This window comes from Parasteatoda tepidariorum, chromosome 1, assembly GCF_982258835.1.
Source record: "Parasteatoda tepidariorum strain Cologne lab strain chromosome 1, Ptep-v5.0, whole genome shotgun sequence".
Taxonomy (NCBI): Eukaryota; Metazoa; Arthropoda; class Arachnida; order Araneae; family Theridiidae; genus Parasteatoda; species Parasteatoda tepidariorum.
The window spans coordinates 120,583,189-120,607,636 of NC_141755.1; the positions used below are offsets into that span (position 1 = coordinate 120,583,189).

At 28.0% G+C, this 24,448-nt stretch overlaps 1 protein-coding gene and 1 long non-coding RNA gene across 6 annotated transcripts in view; one reads left to right on the forward strand and one right to left on the reverse strand.

The window, feature by feature from the left end:
• LOC147816817 (uncharacterized) overlaps positions 1-23,931 on the forward strand; it is a 96,052-nt gene extending 72,121 nt beyond the window's left edge. For 3 of the 5 annotated variants that reach the window (XM_087159648.1, XM_087159675.1, XM_087159627.1), the window contains exons 5-10: positions 1,058-1,078; positions 1,230-1,401; positions 4,628-4,753; positions 9,133-9,340; positions 16,133-16,220; positions 23,680-23,931. The gene's annotated coding sequence lies outside the window, so the exon portion shown is untranslated. The remainder of the gene's footprint in view (positions 1-1,057; positions 1,079-1,229; positions 1,402-4,627; positions 4,754-9,132; positions 9,341-16,132; positions 16,221-23,679) is intronic. The other 2 variants (XM_087159727.1, XM_087159604.1) reach the window with 2 other exon arrangements.
• LOC147816818 (uncharacterized) lies at positions 18,553-23,680 on the reverse strand. Its single transcript, XR_015432650.1, has 3 exons — positions 20,957-23,680; positions 20,261-20,374; positions 18,553-18,697 (listed from the first exon to the last, which is right to left on the reverse strand). It is a non-coding gene; the product is annotated as an uncharacterized LOC147816818 (long non-coding RNA).
• Positions 23,932-24,448: the final 517 nt, after the last annotated feature.

The following is a 24,448-nucleotide window of genomic DNA, read 5'->3' on the forward strand; positions in this document are numbered from 1 at the left end:
GGTTTAATTTTCATCATTTCTATTTCAATTTCCAATGTACATTTTGGCTTTGTTTGTATTGTTCGTTCTGTTTTTATCTCAAATGTTACTTCAAATATGTTTCTTTTTCAAATAATGTTTTTTTCCATTAAGTGTTTTGTATCTTTCCTTTTTTCCCCCTTATCTTCTTTATTTTTTCAAGTGGTGTACTATTTCTATAATTCTTGCAGATTTTTTCGATTGTCAATATTCCATGTTTTTTTTCCATGTTTTCCTTAGCTTCCTCACGATGTTTTTCGATTGGTGACACTTTTGTACAAATGAATTTTTTTCCATCTAAATTTCGTTTCTGATTTCTTCAATTTTTTTCACGTTTTCAAGCTTTATTCATTGTATTCCAACTTTTAACAATTTCTTTACTAATATGTATATTCTGCTTATTTTTAATGCATGTGCTGTTTTTTTATGTGTAATTTTTTAAATATTGTTTGTTTTTATTTTCAATGTGTTCTGTTCCTACATCCAACTCATGTGCTGTTTTCATTTCCAATGATTTTCTATATAATTTCTGAAATATTCTGTATTTACTTCAAATGTGTTTTTATTTGCTTTGTTAATTGAATAAGTATGTTTTTTTTTTCAATGAGTGTTTTTTTTCCAGTTGGGGTACCATTTTTCCTTCTATGTTTTTTTATCCCTTTCTTTTATGATGTGTGCTCTAGTTTTTCTGATTGGTAACAATTCCGTACAAGTGCACCTGATCTAATCCATTCGTGACCATCGGCCTACTTTGTTTTCTTTATCTTCCATCTTTCGCATTCGTTTTTCTGTTTTTTTTTTTTTTTTTTTTTAATATTTATTCCAAGTATTTCCGATTTTATTATTATGTCATGTCTTCCAATTCTTTGCAAATTTTCATTTTCATGTTATTAATTTTATGTAATTAATTTATATAAATATGTTTGATATAATTATATTTTATGCTATTAATTTCATAAAATTTTTTTTTCTTAAGTTCATTTTTTTCTGGTTTTTATCTAATTTATTTTATTGCTTTTTAACCTTTTTTTTTTTTTAGCTCTTTTCATCAAAAATTTGGGTAAGTTTAATGATTTTATTATGCTGTGTTTCAGTTGTTTCCAATATCTTTAACTTTTTCCAATTTTAATTTCTTTTCTTATGACCTGTACAATTTTTGAAACTTACCATGTCTCTAATTTATCATAAACCCACGTAATTTATCTTTATAGCATACATTTCTGCTTAATACTCTGACAAAGAGGAAGAATCTGACAAAATAGGATCTGTTATGTTGCTTAGAATCTGCCTGAGATTAATTCCAAAATGATCCTGTAGAACTGACTGCCTGATATAGACCTAACAATGCAAGAAAATTTATTTTGGAATATTGCCATTTTATTTGTAAGTAAAACATTTTTCAATCTATTTTATCGACTATTTAAAATCTCGCTATTAATTTTAAAACCAAATACACATTGCACAAAGCAGTGTTTTTTTTTAATTTTTTATTGTATCATTTTTTTTTATGCTGATATGCACAATGCGAAAAATTTAATAGATATAATTCTAAATAACTTTTGTTCTAGTAACCAGATCGAAGGTTGAATCATAATGGTACAAAGAAAAGTAGCATCAGATGCGCTAATTAATTAACTATTAATTAAGTTAGACGAGCAAATCAACTTTGTATTGTATACGTACTTTTTTTCTCGCAAATTATGGAGTTGCCGTGATTGAGAAAGTAGTTCAGTCAAAGGAGCCGCCGAAATATCTCGTTCCTGTCAAAATGACACAGTTTTGCTTTCGATTCCCTCATGGTCGTGATATTTCCAGGCTGATAGTGTTAAAAAGTAATACACGAAAAAAGGGTTCAGACAATCTATTTCTTATGCCCCGAATCATATATATTTCTCAAGATCAGATGGAAGTATTAGATTATTTTAGTTTAGAGATAGATAGTTTATTTTAAGCTAGATGTCAGAGCTCATCATTATTTTATTTTAAGCTAAAAATTTGTTCAAAAATTAAAAAAGATATTGTTCACACACTTAATTTTATACTCTCTTTGTCCGAAAATGCTTGCTACATTTGATTACTTTTATACTGATATTGAAAATTTCGTTTGAACATTATTCAGAGATTTCAGGATGTTACGCTATCAATCAACAAAATTTATATACCAATCATTCTTTCTTTAAACCATCCAAGTCAAAATTTTCGATAATTTTCCATTGATGAACCAACATGATCTTGATGGTAACCGTCAATGAGCCATTTTATCATGAACCATTATATTTTTCTATGGTAAACAGCATAAGTAACCATCTCCCCAATGTATGAATTCTGACTGATTTGTGATTGTCCAACATTGGTATAGCAACTAGTTTTGTTGTTTTTCTCATGCCAAATCATCAGAAATTTCCATCATGGTTTCTTAGAAATAAAATGTTGGAATGATCATGAACAACTATCACCCCAAAGTACAAATTCGGACTGATTTATGAGGGGACAACATAAAAAATCCCGAATTGTTTTGATGGATTATTCCAGAGAACAGATGGAAATTTTGACTAAACCATCATGGAAATGTATAGTAGGAACCATCACGGATTGTTGTTCCATGAGAATCAAACCTGCCTTGATGGTTAGCCATCATAATAATAAAGTAGCATTTTCCATCATGGAATGATGCAGGTTTGCTGGCTGGCATATCAAATATTATGAACGCATAAGGGAAAATGTTGGATGATGGTGACCTTCAAATGATATTGGACCATCATGAATCGCACTGAAACCAACAAAAACCATCAAAATAATTTGAGATATCAAGAATACTGGGTTAAAAAATTTAAAAAAAAATTCAAAATGCCGGGGTTCACATGCCCTTAACCCATATTGAAAGGACTTATCTACCAACAATAGCGTAAAAACTTTTTTCTAGACAAATGAATCATAAATTAAATAGTTGTATAATTTTACTGGTGTCGGTAAACTTAACTGCGTTGATATTCACTCCTCCTACTTGAAATGTAGTGACTAATTCGAACCAGATTTTTGATCTAAATGTAGCAACTAATGTGAAAGGGGAAGTCTAATTCTGTTGAATGAAAAAGAAAGAAAAGCGCTCTTATAATCGTTTTCTTCAAAATTATAAGATCATTAAATGATTATTCTTAATTTTTGTTTTTGCTTATTTCGTAATTTCTTAGAATTGTTTTAAGTTCCACTAACCATTTTCGTTTGTCATTAAAAAAAACTGCAGTCAAAACAAGTTTTAGCCGAATTTTAACCTAGAACACAAGATTGAATTTATCTTCAAAAGTTAAAATTGTTACCCCACGGGAAAAAGTTTTGTCTAAACAAGTTTTTGCCAGTAAGAAAGAAAGAAATGTGAAATTAACCTATTTATGTTATAGCAATAGACCAACAAATATTTTCGTTGGTCTGATATGGTAAAAAACATTTTAAATAACTTTTGATCAAACAATCACTTCAACCGTTATTGGGGAGCCTATCAAAATTTTTTTTTTAGTCTAACTGTTAAAAGAGTTACAGCCAAAACGAATTGTATCTAATTTCTGATGAATTGACTATTTCTTATATAACCAAAAATTTTGATTTCGAGCAACATTTGAAATTATTCCACGATACGTTAGCCCATCGAACAAAATCGTTATTCCGCTAAAATGTTTCGTCAGCAAATAGAACATATTTCACCTATCGACATTTTGTAATCTAACTTAACAACGAGGGAAAATCCACATGAACCTGTATGTAAACTTCTCTATACATGCTTGCATTTTATAACCAATCTCATGAATCGCATTTTAAAACATTGAAATACTTTTGATTACTTATTTATCTCAAATTATTTAGCTTTAATGTTCCGTGTACAAATTTCAGACATTCCGTCTAATAATCTAATTTTCAACAACTAATTGGAAATTTTATTGGTTCCAGAGGGGATTACCAAAATGCTATTTAATTAGTACTAACAATTCATTAAATTACGAAATCAGAAACAAAAAAAAAAATGATTTATCTGAATAAAAAGACATTTTTTTTACATTTTTGGATACCTGACGCTCAAAATATGGGAGGAAGACAAAATGTTGGAAAAAAAATTGGATTATAAATTGGGGTTTTTAGGGTTTTTGACTACTGTTGTAAAAAAAGGCCAAACAATATCGCTATATTAAGTCGATTAATTTGAAATAATTATAAACTAAATGTGTGATTTTAAGGAGTGCAATACATAGTGTTTCAGCGTAAAATAGCAATCAAGTATAAGCAATAAAAAAGAATGAAATAAAAACTGATATTTTTCTTTCAATGTTTTGGATATAAAAAAGCATTGATAACATAAATCACAAATATTTGATAGTTTCCAAACATTTCGTGAACCACTGTCAAAAAAAGCGTATAATATAATTAAAAAAATAGTTTTTCACCCAGAACTCCTATTGAAAAGATAAAACCTTGATAGTTTCCTGTTTGTTTTTAAAGTTTAAGAAAAATAATACTTAATTAATAAAATATTGTAATATGAAAAATAATAAAGGGAATAAAATTAATGTATTTTAAAGTAATATGTTTGATACTGTAACAAAAATTTGCAAATTTCTAGGATTTAGAAGAAGTCTGATGAGTCCTTATGATTCGTACTATGATAGTGTGATGGCTACAGTCCCGGCAGTGGTCTACTCAGTGACAAAAGTGGACTGCAGGCATCTGTGACCTTGAAGAGCTTTCGGTACGTCTTCTTAAATCTCAGATATTTTGATAACAAAAGCTCAAAAATATTGCATAATTTAGCATTTTCAAAGTTCAGTACTGGGGTATATTGTAGTAATTGCTAGTGTAATTGTTAAACCATCAAATTGCAAATCATTATTGTTAAATCATAATGTAATTGTTAAACCAAAATTGTTAGTGTAAAAAATTTTATAGAGTTAGAAAAAAGATCTTTTTTGATGAATTGATTCGATATCATAATCTATTAATGAAAGATTGCATTTTATCTCTTAATAGTCGCATAATTTTGAAGAAAGCAGTCGTAATTTTTTTTAAAGGAAAATTATACAAAACTAAGTGTTTATACAGTCGATGTACTCATTTTTAATTTTTGAGTTAATTTTTAGCTTTCATGTTTGATAAGTGCTGATTTAAAATAAACTATCTCCAAACACATGGCAAATAATCTTGCACTGCCATCTGGTGTGTAGAGTAGGTAATATGCATAATTCGGTACATAAGAAATAAGTTAAGAAAACATCAACTAATTTAAGAAACTTTTAAGAAAACATCAGCCTGGAAATATCACGGTCATGAGAAATAGAGGGTGGAACATCACCCCGGTATATCTTGAACGGAGCGAGAAGGTACGGGTTAAGATAATTCTTTTATCCGAAACATAATAATATTCTCTGGATAAAAATATTTTTTACTTGTGTGAATCGTTTATTATTATTGGTATTCTTACATTTCCAATTACCACATCAATAATTTTTTTAATACTTAATTAATGTAAATATTTGTATATCATAGCTGCAGAACAATTAACTGAATTTTGTCATCAAGTCTCCTGGTTTTTGTTTGCTATTTTTGTTGTTGGGAGAAATTTTTCTTAAATTGTTGTATATCTGTGTTATACTTTTCACAAACATTGATTTATTTTTATGTAACTTTAAATTACATTTATATTTTCTGATACTAACACAGACAGTTTTAATTATAATTGCTCATTAATCATAAGACTGAGTGTATTTTATCAAAACGCTATACTACGCATTAAATACCCTTAAAAAATAAAATTTCGCAAAAATTTAGAATTTATGATTAAATATTGCATTTACATTTTAACAGAGATGCCAACTGCTTCGGACGTGCCAAAATAATTAAAAAAAAACGGTACATTTTGAAAATATTTGACAATTTTTGCTTGCTTTTTAAAAGGAATAGAATGACAGTAATAAAGTGGTGAATTATATAAGCCTACGAATTATTTCGAAATAGTGGTGGATAAAAATCTACTAAATTGAATTTATTAAACCAAGAATCACGATTGATAAACTACCACTTTAAAATATGTATTTGCAGTCCGGAACAAGTTGGCATCTCTGTTTTAATTGAATAACCTGTAATAATTGAATTACATAGATTTGATTGGAGCCGATTGTATTCGTTTAAGCGGGGTTGACTGTATTTGTCATTCTGGGCATATTTACTCAGTCCATTATTTGTTCTGGATTTTAACTATGTAATAAATAATGAAATAAATATCATTCAGATCAATGAGTTTGACACTTATGAACAAATTTGACATATTCTTTAAATGTCATAATTTTTTTTTCTTTTGAAAAAAAAATTCTTTTTGAATGAATTTAGTTTCACAATTTTGTTATTTGAAAGTTTTTAACCACCGTACGTTATTCAAGAATTAGTAATATGGTGAAAAAAAATGTGTGTATGTCGTTCATAATGTTTTTTAGACGATTATAAATGACGTCTATTATCTACCAGAATTCACTCTCGAAAAATGTTTGCAAAGTTTAATCCTTTTAAAAAAAGATTTTTTTTCTTTAAAAAGTATTGATACTTCAATAAAAATTTTGTTTAAAAATGTGTTGTATTAGTTACAAATAATGAAATTACACCATTGGTTTTAAAACTCAGAGGAAAGTCGAGAAATTTTTTACTGAATGCTAGTGGCCAGCCTGATACACTATCTGGACTACGGTGATTTTGGGCACTTTCAATTTGTGCAATTTTTATAGAAATACTTACTCATTTTTCTGTAAGTTTGTGTAAAATGTGTGTTATGTCTGAGTGAAAAAAGTATTTAGTTTTTAAAGCCTTAATCAATAAAAATAAAATTAATAATTAAGGAATTAAAAAGGTATATTTCAAATACTATACGACATAAAAATACAAGCCAGTCTTTTACATATGTATTTTAAAATGTTCTAAACTCTTCCACTTGTAGAAAAATGATATTGCTTTTGTGAATAAATTTGTTAGGCTGTAGTTTAATGGTTAAACCTTTTCACTGTGGCATTCGTCGAATTTTTTAATGACATTTAAGCAGAACTTCTACGCTAACCTGCCTTATCACTGAAAAATATTTAGTTTATTATACTTATCTTATTCTGTGAAATTTCAAAACTATTTCAGATTATTTTAATTTTTAATTCAGATATTGTAGCAATTATTTCTGATATTTATGGAACTTCTAATATCATTCGTGCTTTTAATTATCATCAGGAGTGCTCAAAATGTACACTATTTGGTACCGTTTAGTTAACTGTACTATTTAAGTACTCAAAATGTGTACTAAATGCATATAAACCTGTAATGTAATTAGTTACGAACTTATTATTTATTTTTTAATTGTTTTACCAACTATTTTAAAAATTCTGTTACTCAATTTTTGAACAAATATCACACTTGAAGTGAAATCTAAATACCATTAATTGAGGAAGCTTAGATGTATTTATTTGCTTTAGTAATTTTTTTTGCTAATTTTGACGTATTCTTGAAAGCCGTCAGATGGCAACTGTAGATTGCTTATAATAGATTACGAGACGGTGTAACATTTATCTCACTCGCTACTGAACATTCCACAGAAACAAAACAAAGTTAACTGTTATTAAAGGCAAGTTAGTAAGAAATAACAGAAGTTGTTATTAAAGGCATGAGTTGTGTAATAAAAATAATTATGTTTTCATTAGAATATTTACATAAAAATGTCAATTCCATTAAATAATTTTATAATATTAATTTTTGATTCTCCTCTATTTGGTTTAGCCTAGTTAGATTTTATCTTAATGTCCTCTCTGATGTGTGTAAGTTTGATTTGAAAACAAGCTTTATTTTAAGAATTAGTGTATTTATGCAACTTAAATAACTGATAATGACTTTTTATTGTAATATTCGAAATAAATAACTTTCGAACTTTTTTTTCGAAATAACTTTTATTTCGAAATAAGTAACTTACTGGCTCTTATGTGTATCCATAGCTGTCAACATGGATAAGAAAATATCTAGTAGATTTTACGAAATAATAACTATTTCATAATACTTTAAATATTTTTCATGTAGGGAAGTTAGGAGATTTTTTTTGTCATGAAAATACAAAAACTTAAATAACTTTATCATATTTATTTTTGATTCTCTTTTATTTGGTTAAGCCTAGTTTGAGTTCATCTTAATCTTTGATAAATCTAAGTTTGATTAGCGAACAAACTTTATTTTAAGAATTAGTGTATGTATGCACCCCAAATTGATGATTTTTACTTCATACTATATTATAATTTAAAAAGGAAGTACAGAATAAAAATAAACTGAAATTTTTGGAACAAAGAAAAAGAAAAGTTTTAAACTGATTAATATAAATGAAGTTCAATTTTTTATTCATTAGCATACCTGCCAACTTTTAATTCTTTCCGTTATGATTTTTTCCTGTGGTATTAAAAGGAATTAAAATTTCCATTTTAAGCATAGAAATCTGTTGTATTTCAAAAAGTATTGACTGACAACTCTGATAGTAACACATATTAATATATATGCTTAATTTTTTTAAGAATAGTGGTGATCAAAATCATTTAAAAATTAAGATTATAAAGGGAAAAAAAAAATATTTAATACCACTTTAAATATAAAAATAAAATTTTACGCCAAATGCGTAAAAGTTGGCAGGTATGCATTAGTACTTAAAAATTCAAGCAAGCGATAAATTATCTTTTAGGGAATAGGGAATTTTCTGAAATGTACGAAAACCAGGAAAATTTTTATTGTACGAGTAGACCAGGAGAAAATGGCAAAATCCAATAGTCGACTGGTAAATCCAGGAGAAATGGCAGCTATGTGTATCATATCTTACTGAAATTTTAAATTTTAGTGTTGTTAAATACCAAAATGGTGGCAGCTACTTTAACAACCAAGTATTTTTAAAAGGGCATTTTCGGTGTTTCACTATTTCAAGAATTATTTTTTGTTCATTGGGTAGCAAAATGCTTAAGTACGAAGAGTTATTTATGGTGTTTCACTTTGGTGTAAAGTAGTTGCCACCATTTTCGGTATTGAGATAATTGTTGCTCCAAAGTTGTAACAGAAAAATGATGTCTCTTGCAGGAGGTCGTTATTGCAGTTGAAGGGGAAAGATGACAAAATTTGTCCACCGAAGTGTTTTGATCCAATGAATGAGAACTGTTCGACACTAAGATGTTAACCTTTTGCTATTCATGATCGAAATGGACTAGAGGTGTCGTAGATAAGAATTCTCTACTTATGGCAACGCATGTTTTCATCATCAGCGTGTGGAGAGTCATAGGAGAAGAAAGTAAGTTAGTTTCTGTCTTGATATTCATATTGATTAGAAACTTTTAGGTTAGAAAACTGCGGGGTACTAAATCAAACATAGTTCTAAAAGAAAGTGCCGTGTAAAGTTTTAAACAAAAATAACTAAACTATTTTCAGGAGTCAGAAATCGAAATATGTAAAAAAGAAATGCATGGTTATTCAGAAAAAGTACAATTTTGAGTTAGTACGTTTTGTTTGATTTCATAACTTAATTAATAATTACACTAATTAATTAGCATACTTGGTGTCACCCATTAAGATTGGAACTCATAATGGGTGACTTCATCTGATGGAACCATTAAGATTGTTTTCTTGGTTTCCTCTTCATGTAACGCAAATGCGAGTTCCACCAAAAACTCCACATCAAAGATAAATTTCTCCTAATATTTGATCTATGAATTCCTTTGTCTTCTGTATTGTGATCAAAATTACAATTGCACATTAGTAGTTAAACCCTAAATTGGGTCGGCTAATTGGGACAGTTATAAAATAAAATAAATAGCCCTCCACCGCCTTGTAAGTAACGATAAGCGAATCATAAGCCATTCGCCCTCCTTGATGGTTTTGTATTATATGACCGATCAAAAATTAAATATATAGTTTTGTAAGCAATGCAAGAGTTTTTGCTAGACATCGTTAAAAGATTATATTCATCTTTAATAAATGTATGCATTGAAATACATCGTTAAAAGATTATATACATCTTTAATAAATGTATGCATTGAAATACATCGTTTATAGATGCATTTCAATGCTACCGCATGAAATTGTGCCAACGATGAAATTATCATCGTGACGAATTTTGCCCGCAAAGAATTGTGTCTGTGATGAATTGTGCCAACGACGAACTTTCGCTTTGAGGAATTGACATCCCGGTTTGCTTATTATAGATTGTCAGTTCACACTTCCTCACCAGAAATTTTCTTTCCTCTATCCATCTGTAAAAATAAAACAAAATCTAGCTTTAGTTAAGATTAGACCAGAAAACCGCAATTTAATTTTGCCTCTAAACATGCATCGAACCCCATAAAATAATGTGCCCATTCATCAGAAAAAAGACCACGTAAAAACAACAAAGATGTATAGTATCACCTAATAATTAAGATTTAAAATAGAATCGTATAGTGCGTCTAATAATTTGGCCAGAAACTGTATATGTTTAAAAGATTTTTTCTGTTTGCATAGTATATGTTTATTCAATAGTAACATTATAATTCAACTTAAAATTACTTAATCTTAAATAAAACTCAAATCTGTTTTTATTTAGGATTCAATGTATAGCAAAACTATTCATTTGTATGATTGGATATTTGATGGCATATTAAGCAAATTGTATTTACAGATAATGTAAAATATATTATTGTGAGCTGGAAATAGTTTCTTAATCTTTTATTTATATATAGGTGTAGTGTGTAAATTAGACTTGTTTATAGTGTGATATTAGGAACTTCCATGTGTGTACTAAATATTTAAATTAACCATTTATGAACACTGGACAATCTGTAGTAGTCCACTCTGTGTAGCACAATGTTAATAATCAAACCAAAGTACTATATTTTAAAAAAGTACCTGAGTTTACGTTTATTTGGCTAATGTTAAGAAAATATTTTATTTTTTCGAAAATTTATGTAAAAATCTTAAAATATGTAGTTATTACAATTTTTACAAGAACACTTTATTGAAAGAAAAGTGTTTATATTTGCAAATTATGCTGATAATTTATCTTTTCAAAGCATGTGGAAAAAAGTATAAATTGAAGTAAGAGGGTCATTCAAATGAAACCTGGTCAGTGCATCGAACTTTGCATTAGACGTAATGGGCGTAACTGCGCGTATGGGAACATGGATGACTTTGTGACTTGACAGATTTAACGTGCACCAGTCACCTTTTAATATACCTAGAGTCTTCGGACACGACCTCTTGGACATGGGCCCAGTGCCCTACCAACCGAGCTACCCCAGCCCCCTACCCATTAATCTATAAGTGTGAACCTGAACTATTAACCAGTAGACTCAACCTCCTGTTTGCTGACCCACCCCAATTCCTCCATCTTTTATGGCCATCTTTTAATGGCAATCAAAAAATCTTGCTGAAAAAAATAAATATAATTACTATAAAATAAAAATAATTACTATTAAAGATTCACAACTCTTAAAAACATAATTATAACTTTCAGACCTTAGAGTCAGACTTGTAAGTCTGTCAAATGGCCTAACTACTAATGAGTTAAATTGAAATGAAAGACATGCAATCAAAACAGTTGCAGAAACATCAATTATGCTTTTAAAAAATAATTAGTATTCATAAGTATGTTAGGAAACCATACAGCAACAGGTGAATTGTTAGCAAGGAAGGAAAAAAAACAAGAAACATTAATAATTCGTTTTATGACTTTGCTTTTGAAGTAGAAAAATAGTTTAAATATTATTATTATATGAAAAGCTGCTTTTGATGATGATTTTTTAAAATTTTTATACAATAAATTCAGATAGTGCTAGTTTATTATAGAAGTTTTTTTTAACTCAACAATGATATATTTTAATTTTTAACAATTTTGTGAGTAATTTCCGAAAGATATCAATAATACCCATCTCTTTCTTAACCTCTTGACAACTGAAGTATAAAGGAATATAAAAAAATATTTTACATTTATTTAATTTCGATTTTACTACCGTAAGCAGCGCATAGCTTTGGGGAGGGCTTGGTGGACAAAACCTCCTTACTTGATTAACGAGCTACTGTATGGTAAATGTTGTAGTTAAGAGAAGAAAAAAAAATTTTTTTTTTTTGTAATATAGACATTTGGAGAAAAAATAAGTTGTGTGTATATATATATATGTATGTATGTATATTTAGGACTGATAATTAAGTTAGGAAATTGTATATTGCTAATTTTAATTTTTAATCTCTTATATAAAGCTAAAATTTTTTTAACGACAATATTGTTTAAATTACTAAGTTTAAAATTTTTACTTTTTTTTAAATTCCGTATTTAAAAGTTCAACATAGAATTTTTTACAGAAGATTGCATAATTATTGTTATTTGTCTATGGGAATAATTACAAAATTTTTTTGAAGTTGCTTAATAGATTAAACAATTTTGGAAAAATTTGTTGAATTGTTACTGTCATTTAAATTGTCCTTATTATTGAAAACAAATTTTTTAAAGTAATTATAAACACCCCATTTCCATTCTGTTAGCATACCTAAAGGTAAAGAAAATCTATTTGATATTTTTTCTTAATTTTCTTCGTGTTTTTCTGTTTTTATTTATTATGATATGTATATATATATATATGTATATATATGTATATATATATATATGTATATATATGTATATATGTATATATATATATGTATATAAGTTCAAAATGAAGAATAAAACAAAGAAAAATTATAGACATATGAAAAAAAGGGGGTGGGAAATAATAAGTAAAAAAATAACAAACAACATATTATTTAAAAAAAAAAAATTATGAAATTTTAATTAAAAAACCGGAAAAAAAAATATATAATCTTTTCTTCAGCCCACATGATTATATCCGCAAAACAGAGTGCTTTCTGATATTGTATCAATAAAGCCAAAGCAAAATATATTAATACAATAGTGTGAGGAGCACTCAAAAAAATTTTTATAAAATAACTACATAAAAATAGTACTATTTTTATGTAGTTATTTTATAAAAAAATTTTTTTCTTCTGTAGTTATTTCTGTAGTTATTTTATAAAAATTCTTTTTTTTTTCCGGTTTTTTAATTAAAATTTCATAATATTTTTTTTTTTTTAATAATATGTTGTTTGTTATTTTTTTACTTATTATTTCCCACCCCCTTTTTTTCATATGTCTATAATTTTTCTTTGTTTTATTCTTCATTTTGAACTTATCTAATGAGTGCTGTTTACTTGCAGCTTAAGCGCAATAAATGATACTTATTGTTTTTTTTTTGTTTTTTTAACTTTCTTAGTGTTTTCTTGTATTTATTTATTTATATATATATATATATATATATATATATATATATATATATATATATATATATATATATATATATATATATATTTATATCGTATTTATATACATACAGTGTGATTCTAAAAAGATGGGCAAAATTTTTATCAAAGAATGCATGGTCGAAAACAAAACCCGAAGGTTCTGGCGCATTTGGAAAGTTGTTTGATGCAAATGAGAAAGCTCCATTCCTATTGAGAGTTACTGTTACGTTATTTGTCGCCAAGCTTTCGGCCGCTGCAGGGAAAGTTCGCCTATCTTTTCTTCGCCGTTGTGCCAGCCTAGCCGCTGCCGGCCACTGTTTTGAACACTTATTGTAAGCACATGCCATTAAATTTACTTTTATAACTTAACTTCATCGTTCTTTGTGTGTTTTTGCCTCATATAAGAACATACACTCTGACGCCCTCTAGCAGTTTTTGGTTTTGTTTTCGACCACGCATTCCTTAATAAAAATTGTTTGCTTGGATGTGTACTATCACTTCCTAAAATTTAGCCCATCTTTTTAGAATCACCCTGTATGTATATATATATATACACTTATTTTTTCTATTTTAACTTATTTATAATGTCGATCCTCACTGGTGAATGTCCGAAATATTTGTTATATCCGATTTGTTGTTAATTTATTCGTTGATGTAGTTGTATTTATTCGATATTCTTATATCTGCTGAAGATAGCTTAGGAGAAATATCAGAGTTGGGATTACCGGTTAAATGCAAAGAGGGCAGTGGCTCTAGAGCTTTAAAAAACATTGATGTAGGGCATACCGGGCAAGGGCACTTAACTTGATATTTTGCACATTTACCAAAGCTACGATGTGATTGTCAACATTCACCGGTGGAAGTCAACAACCACTGATTTGGGGCATTCACAGTAACATACAAATATAATGTAAGAAACAGATAAACGGACATTAAAACTATGACACAGGCCGTAAGACATAATAAGAAAAACAAAATATGAATTATTTTGCCAGGGGACTAATAATTTTCGGTACACATATACAGAATTCAAGTTTTGACTAAGTAAAAGACGATAAATTTTTCTAGTGTTGAATGTTATTTAATTTTTTTTTTTAAATGCGGAGTTTTATATTTAAGTGTAATGCAATGCTGCATCAAATCTCAGTTTCAAAACTATTTTAATTATACAAAATCAATAATCACTGTAAAGAATCTAACATCAATTATAATAGAAATATTTAAAACTGGGGGATTGCATTTCAAAATTATTCAAAAAGTTAAAGTGATTAAATCTATGTCGCCATACCCACCAACGTACACAATGCATATTCCTGTTGATACTATTTTTAAATGTCAGATAAATATAAATTTAAAAGCTTCATAAAGATAACAGAACTACTAAGTCAAAAGAACAATAATTGTTTTTAGAATTATCTCATTTTATAATATTTAAAACTGCTTTTTTAAGTTTTCGCGCACATGCTTTTAGTGGCCTTTTATTAAAAATCACTCTTTTTATGTGGAATTTTACCAAATACTTTAAATGTTCTGAATCAACAATCTCTGCTCAAATTATTAGACGCACTGTAAGATTCTACATAAAATCTTAATTATCAGGTGATACTTTGCAACTTTAACGCGGCTGTAACCGGTTTACGCTTGTTTAAGTTTGTGTATTAATTGGTTAACATTGTAATGCAATATGTTAAAAATAAATACGAATGGGAAGTATATAAAAAATCTCCATAGAAACCCATTACATTTATGTTTAAATTTGAAAGTATTGCATATGTACTCGTGCAAAACATGCAATTATAAGAACGCTACAGTGTATCTAATAATTTGGTCTAATTATTATACAATGCTAATATAATGTAATAAATATTCTATATTTGTATAATATATCGTCTAATTTATCCAATCATTAAATTTATATTATATATCGTCTAATTTAACCAATTGATACACGATCGAAAACAAGTGCAAATCGCGTAAAAACAATAAAGCTGTATAGTATCATCTGATAATTAAGATTTTGCATAGAATATTACATTGCAAGTAATAATTTCGCTGTATGGAAATCCTGGAAAGCTTGAAAGTTCAAGAATGTTTCAGTGAGGCTATGAATTTTATTATACTGTTTTTCTAGAATCTAAAAAGCGAAGGTCGACATATGTGAACAAAAGTAATAATGAAGAGCTTAAACTGACTTATGAATACTTAAAATTTATTTACCAAAAGGTTGATCAAAAAAAATTTTTTTAAGTTTTTGTCTTGGCATTATTATTTTTTAAATTTTATATTGTTGCCTTCAACTAACTGGAAAAATAAGAGAGTAAAAAAGAATAAAAATAAGCTATAGATTTTTAAGTAATTTGCTTTTGTTAAACTGTTACTCAGATAACTAAAAGCAATAAAAACATTGCACAAAAGAGAAAATTTTTTTGAGTCAATAAGCAAATAAGTAAGAGATAAGCATTTTCATTTCTAAAATGCAAACCCCCTTCCCACTAAAGGAAATTTCAATAAACAATTTTGAGCACAAGACAAATGCTATTTCGTAATAGAATTTTAAAAAAAAAACAATTTGTATTAACAAAAATGTCAAGTTAATTAAAAAAATAATTAATATATATATATATATATATGTGTGTGTATATATATATATATATATATTGCGCATTGCACACATTTATCTTGTAAAACATGAAAGTCGTGAATTTATTGATTAGTTTCTATTTTATTTTGTGATTTGTTTATTATTTCTTATTTTTCTCCTATTCTTAATTAATTTCAGGTGGTCATCATTGATTTTCTGAAAAAAAGAAGAGTTACTGGTCCCTCCACTGGCAAGTGAAATGTGGCTATTTGCAACTAAGATCGAGGTGAAGTAACTAAGGCTACTATTTTTTTTTATTTCAAGAAATAGCTAAGAAGTTGGCAATTTCGGAAAAAATTAGTCTTATTTTACAAATATCTGACTATTTAAAAAGTATATTGTTGCTGAACTATCGAGTAGTGTCAAATCTAATGCCTCTATCACACGAGAGAAAAATAAGTGCAACCGTAAGTGTAACTTCAACTCTATCTGCAACTCTAAGCACAATTCCTCCGTTCGGAGTTGCCGAAACGGTTGCTTAATTGCCTGAACAGTTGCATGTAATTGGGTTACCATATTTTGTTATTTATCTTTACTTTTGGCTCATATTTTATTTTATCATATGATTCTATTATATCATAGTTTCTCAACGATGTTCGTAAAGGGAGGAAAAAGAAATCACAGACGCTGTAGAATATTGATTGATTTTGATTAAATTTTTTACATTTGTATTTGTGTTGTCTTTTTTTCAGCAGCAAATAAAAATTCTGAAAACTTTATTTCCCCGTTAGTGAAGTAGCATATTATAAAAAGGATTATGATTTCTACCTCATAATATGAGATGATATTAACATATCATTGAATTTCATGCTGCGTCCCTAAAGACTTAAATACTATCTAGAATTTTGACGATTTTTTTTGCGTTGATTTGAGTGACTAATGTATAAAACATGATGTGCAGCGTTTTTAAAAAGTGATTAGCGTTTTTAAAAAGTGCTTCTTAAGTGAAGTAGCATAGTATAAAAAGGTTTATGATTTCTATCTCATAATATAAGATGATGTTAAGATATCAATGAATTTCATGTTGCATCCCTAAAAGGATAAGGGGGTGAACGGGGGATGGACTTAAATACTATCTAGAATCTTGACGATTTTTTTTATCTTGATTTGAGTGACTAAGGTAAACATGGTGCGTAGCTTTTTTAAAAAGTGCTTTATTTTCCCTTTTCGAAAATGAGATTTTTGAAAGGGAATGTCGATTTTCGCCACGTATTATGTAAAAACGTGCTTTTCACATTCTTCTATTTCACGTTTTCAGAATTCATTCAACCACGAGCAATTTCAGCGTACCGTCAATTCATAGTGTATGAAAGCGCCAATCATTTTACAGGTTTGGTGAAATACTTGCAAGTCCGCATGTGCGTCTAGTGAGCTAGGTTCGGTGAGATTCTTACTCTCTCATGTGCAACTTTGCTGCATTTTGCAAGATATTCTCAATTTCAGACTTCATTTTCCACCCTCTGAAATCGAACCGAAAAATCTCTTGATCATTTTTTAATGGCTAATATAATCAAGAAAAGAGTTCTTTTTCGAATTCTAGTTATTTTATCATGATCATGTAAAGTCTTTGAAAATTATTCTGCATTTTTTCAATTTACATAGTGCTTAAAATTATTTTTTGAGTGCCTAAAATGTTTTTAAAAGTTGCTTATTTTTTGTTGAAAGATTTGGCTCCGCACCCTGTAAAAGCATAGTATATTTATATATATATTTACTATCTAACATGCTAGTTAGGTATCATTATCTGTGAATGCTAGTGGGGTATCATTATCTGTGTATATGCTAAATTGAATGAGTATAAAACCACGTTGTCTGATTTAATAGTTTAGCAATTCGAAAATTTATAAAAGTTTAATGTGTAGAAAGGACAATTTTATGACTTATACCACTTTATGCAACTGACATTGCTATCTAAGCAAGTAAGTCATTTCTACAAATTTAATTTTTTAAGCTTAATTCAAAAAAACAGTCCTTTGAAATAATTCTTTAGAAGAAATGAGGGTTCAATGTATGAAATATACAATTTTTGACTTACCTTTTACTCATAAAATATTCATAACATCAAAACTATTAGATCTATCAAATCAATTCTATTTTTTTAAAATTTAGTCTAAAAAATGCATAATAAATAATGTCAGACTTATCTATACTACAATGTCTCAGAATTTTATTGTCATCAAATTAATTTACATTGCATTAAGGGATCATCAATTTTATTCATTTACACATTGCATATCAGGAATATCACTTTTATGAAAATTATTTTTTCTAATTTCTTAGTAAAATTGTTTTTTAAATATAAGAGGATTTTCAATGTCATACTTACAAATTATTATTGTAAAATTTAAAACATTCATTATTGGTATAAAATAATTTAATTAAGAATTATAGGATTTATTTTAGAACAAATTTATCGTAATTTATAGTATATAAATTAAAATTTATTAATAACTAAGAAAAAAACAATATTTTATTAAGAACATACTTTTTATGTATCATATTATTTTGTTATAGCCTCTTACGAGTTTTGTTTTGCTTTTAAATAATACAAGAATCAATTTAAAAAATAAAACTTTTATTGTCAAGTGAAACAATTAGAACATTATTCATTTTCATTTCTTGTTTTTTAATTTTTTTCATAAAAACAGTATTACATCTCTTTCCTTCTTCACCAGACAAACCTTACAGGATTATACGAAGTATCTGAAATAAAAGAAAGAAAACACTTTCATGATAAAATTTTACCAACACATTATTAGAATAAGGGAGAGTAAATACCATTAATTTGAAATCATTTCAGTCCTTAGGTATCCCTTTTAAACTTACTTTAAGTTTGACAGATATTTTGATTATAGTTCTAAGATTATTCTATACACTAATGAAAGATGGCAGGTATATTTGGTTTTGTAGTTCTTATGTTTGGATTGAAATGTGTTTTAAGAAAAATAAATTGTATTTATAAACGAAGACTATTAAAAATGTAAGTATATTGAAAAATTAGTAAGGTACACTTATATACTTACTGTCATTGTAGAAAAGTTAAGTATCAGAAGATAAATGTGAAGTATAAATAAAAAGTAAAGTATCATTAGTTAACTTTGAATAATTATAAACAAAATATTATGCAAATCATCATACACCAAAAAAAAATAAATAAATAAAGGGGATGAATGTAGAAACAGACAAGGAGATTGGGAATTTGCATTTTTAATAATTACTTCTTATATATAATACCCTATCTTTTTTTTAATACTTTTTAATAATTACTGGAAAATGGGGTAACTTTGTGAGAGACAAGGTAAATATTTACCACACATATTTTCTAACTTGTTTTAAAATGAGATTTTCAAAAATTAAAAGAATTCTTAGAGAAGAATAAAATAATTATTTCACAAATAATTATAATAATAAAAAAACTTCAAATAATCGGACACATGCTTTTACAATCAACAGAAATAAAGATTAAAATTAAAAAATAAAGAAATATAATCATTATTATATTTTACGTTATAATAATGCAACAAAGTTTGGCGAGTTGCTTGGCGAATATTTCAAAGTAAAGCTTTTCGCCAGCATAAATCTTTACATATTTAAAAATAGAAATTATTTCTATTTAAAGTAATTAAAACTTTGATCGGAACAAATTATAATAAGTTTTAACTTTTTTAGCTTAAAATAAATAAATATTTTAAAAGAAAATTTATCTAGAAAATAGTGTACTATACTTGTGGGGAAATTACAAATCGACTATGTCAACCTTCATCTATCAAAAGGTACCTCATGATAGAATCAAGTTAACATGTCTTATATACTAGTGAATTGGTATTTATTATTTATAGTGGTAGTTACACCACATTACTCCCCTTCCAGAATTTTATCTGTGATAGAATTCGATGAACAGATACCAGTAGTTGATTAATGCTGTTTTATTTATTAACTTAAATTTTTGCTCATTATATATATATATTTTTTTTTCTTCCAAGTATTTCGCTCGTTATTTTTTTTTTTTTTAATAGCTTTTTCGCTATTTTTTCCCATCATTTTTTTATAGCTTTTCGCTATTATTATTTTTTTTCTAGCATTTCGCTCATTATTATTTATTAACCGGGAGACTTTATTTACTTCACCGGATTTTTTTTTTTAAGCATATCAACTGTTTAATGTGAATTCATCCATCAATATTGACAATTTCTTATCACGTCCGTAGGTCACCAATGTGGGGGAATTAATTATCGACTATGTCAACTTTCATCTATCAAAAGGTACCTCATGATAGAATCCTAATCCTGTAGTTTGGCCGAGGTGCCTGAGGCCATAGGGCCCTTTACCTCTTCATCATGTGTTGCAGATCCTTCTGGTGTAACCTTGAAGTCTTTGTTCCTAGAATTGAAATTAGAAAATTAGTATGAGCCATTGCTCAGGTATAATCATAAAGATGATTTAATAGTATAATTATGAGATATTAGTAAATATTAACATAGTAAAATAAAATAAAGTAGAAATATACATGATAATACATAAATATGCAATTAGAAATAAGAAAGTCCTGTAAAGAAAAAGTGGAGATTATTATTGACTCCTGATTAGGAGTCTGTTAGATTGCTCGCCAATAAAGCAAAAGTCAAGATTATAATGACCCATTATAGGGTATGGTCCGATTTATAATTATGAGGTATGGTCCATTATGAGTCGTATGATTCAGATTGTTTTATATTTGTCCGTGATTTAGTCATGTCCGAGTTAATTGTCAATATTCAGTGTCATTATATAAAATTATAGTGCCATTTTAAGGTTATTTGCCATTATATTTTGCTGCCATTGAGTTAAACTCACATGGTCAGTATGGCATCACTTGTAAAAAAGTGAGCCACTGGCTCCTCATGATAGAATCAAGTTAACATGTCTTATATACTGGTGAATTGGTATTTATTATTTATAGTGGTAGTAACACCACATACTCACCGATACTAAAATGATGTGCAGGTTCCTGTTATGGTAGTACATCAACTGCATTGAAATGGTTATCTCATCGTGTGAAAGTATTTTTAATGCTTTAATTTTAAAGGAAATGTTATTATTAAATTAAGAAAACTGATCCGTTTCGTCTATAAAAAAATTTCATCCGATCATCCTCTTCATCAACATCGCCGCCATTTTTATTTACATTTGTATACGTCATCACATAAAATTGAAACGTCATAAAAAGCAAACGATCTGATTTGTTGATATAAGAAATTGCCTGAACAGTTGCAGATATTTCGTGCAACCGTGATTTCTATATCGATTTTTCGAGCAATTTTTGGAGAAATTGCAGTTACAGTTTCGGTTACACTTACAGTTGCACTTATTTCCTCTCGTGTGATATAGGCTTTTAATTATCAAATTCAAATAATTATGTCAAAACCGAAACACCGTGTGAAAATGGCCGAATCACAATAAATATAAAGTTCAGTAAACCAATATGAATATGTAATGCAATCGTCACAAGCTGCATGAAAAAGTGATAATTAAATTTCCAAATCGCGTGCAGTCATTCACAAACCTATAGAGGACGTTATTATTACGTGCTCTGAAGATTTCTTCAGTGTAATATGGTTGCATCCTGTGATCGGAAAAACTGCATTTTCTTTGCAGTTAACTACAACTATTTTTTTTTTTTTTTTTAATGTTGCGACTAGAAGCTACTTTCGAAATGTAGTCACTACTTTGCTACTTATGGAAGACAAAAACTTAACTGGATATCTTAATTTTCACCAATATTAGAAATGATTTTGAATAAAAAATTGATTTGGTTAAATATGAGGAGATATTAAGAAGTCTTAATTCATGTTTACATGAAATTGTTTTTATTTTAAAGCATTTTTTACGAATTTGTTCCTTTAGTTTTCAAACTCTATGCTTTTTTCGACAGTGATTTAAGAAATACTTGGAAACTGTCAAAGGTCATTTAAGTTATAAAAGCTTTTTTTATATCCTCCAAGAAATAAAGTACAGAGCGAAAAGCAAAAACGGACCACCCTGAATAACTTCTGATCTAATGATCGGATCCCCACGTTCTCAACCTTAATGATTTGAGAAGATGACCACCAATATGCCAATTAATAAATGCAGTGGATAATTTAAGTCTCGAAATCAGACACAAAAACGTACTTTATAGTTCCTGCAAAATCAAATTTTGAAAAAGTGAGGTTTTTAAAATTTGATTTCTCAGGAACAACTAGGCCGATTACTCATCTATTTTTTTCGAAATTTTTTTAGTTTAAACTTGGTTTCTTTATTTAATAACGTTAAAAGAAGTTATCAAGGATCGCTACAAACTACATTTTTTTTTATCGTACCACTCACTGCAAAACTTCTTTTAAAAAACTGCACACGATACTACCAACTACGGAAGAAAGTAGCAAATACAGTAGTTTCGCTACTTGCAGCGCGCTACTGCCGACAACTGGTTACGTCCCTTTTTAATTACGGCAAGGCACTTAAATATCTTCATTTTAATTTACACGAAAATGAACATTAAAAAACTTATTTTACAGTAATAAGTATCCGTAATAGTATGCGATTACGAAATCGATAGTTCTCAGTTCACCGAAATGATATTAGAAGTTCGTCGATAAGGAAATCATTAATGAAAAATATGTTTTGAAATGTTGTTTGCGTTCAGTTAAAACAAAGATTTACGGATGTTCTAGATTGCTCTGTTCAGCTTTCTTCTTAGAGAAATTTTGCGACTATTAATGTTCAACTTCCTAGCCTCATAATTTTGAACCCAATCCAGAAGACAATGGAACTTCTGGATCAAGTATTGGGAGAAATTTGCCTTCGTGGAGGGATTTTTGAGGGAACTAACGAGCATTTGCGCTACGTGAAAGGTAAAGGAAGACCTTGAAAACCTCCCACGGTTAGCCTAACGGCAAAAGAATTCTAACCCACCATCCATCTACAAAAGTATGAATGTAATTTTAAGCTACGGGTGCGTAAATCAAGTTCGTCTCGTCAAACAACCACATTTAAATACTAATCTTCCCATCTAAATATTTCTTCTTGTCTTCAAATTATTTTCTTTAAAAATTATTCACTTAAATTTTTTTTTTTTTTTTGGCTTATACTAAATAAAAATAGTTCATACTTTTGATTTCATAATAGTAATATACGTTGATTTACATGGTATAAAAAATTTATACCTTAATTCAATTTCTTTTCATCCACAATTAAATAATAAAAATTAATAAATAAATATTAAAAAGTATTGTTTTTTGCATGAAATAATCTTTAGATAAATTAGTTTTATGAGTGGGTGCAATCTAATTAATGTTGTTAAATTAGTCTTTAAAGTATGACTAAAAACGCTAAAAGTGAAAATAATTTTTAGGCGACCAAAATTTCATCCGCTCTCCTAACTAAACTATTTGAGTAGTAATATCAATAATGAAGCATCTTAAGAAGGTTAGGAATTCAAATATGCAACAAAAAGAAAGTTATATGTGTAGTCAGAGAAAGTACGTTTTTGTGTTCGATTTAGAGAAAATCCAATAATTCAGACAAAATTTTTTCAGGGTGATTTTTCTTGCGCACTTTACACATTTATTTTGTAAAAAAAAGAAAAAAAAACATGAATTTGTTATTTTTGTTTTATTTTGTGATTTTATTGCTATTTCTTATTTTTTACCTATTTTTTAATTCAGGTGGTCGCATTCAATTTTCTGGTAAAGAAGAGTTACAGGTCCTCCTTTGGCAAGAGAAATGTAACCTATCGCTACTAAGAATGAGGTAAAACAACTAAGGATACCATTTTGTGGGCTAATGAGAGAATAAAAGGGCTGGTTTACTCCTTTGAAGAGACTCGTACCTCTCCGAGCTTTTGATTTCAGTCAGTGACGTCACTGTGGCGAAAGCATCAACTTCTGGCTTTATAAAATAAATTGTTTCGCTTGTAACTAGCATCTTTTTTAAACTTCTTTCAATACATTCATTGTTTTTTATGTTTTTTAAAAACTTTTTAGGTGATTTTCTTTATCTGTTTTCAAAAATTTAAAAGTAGTATTCAGAAAATCAGCTTGCTCGATAGCGACCTGCAAGAATTATTATAAAACACAAAGTGAGAAAGCGCAATTTTCTCTGTTTTATTTTAGAAAATACGAAGGTGACATCAAATGAAGTATAAAATATATTGGAAGAATTTATCCTTCTACATTATACTTCATGTTTTTTATTTAGACGTTTAAGGATAACTTTAAACAGAAAAGAAGAATCAGAATTTCTATAATTCTGATTGATCTTCAAAGAAGAAAGAAATCCTGATCGAGGAAAATAAAATCCTGAATTTAAAAAATAAAAGACATTAATGCTTATAAATTTTTCCACGATATATTTTAATGATATTATTGAAAATATTTATGCGTTTTAATTATAACGCCTTAATTTCCAATATTTATGAGGACGTGTATTATATGC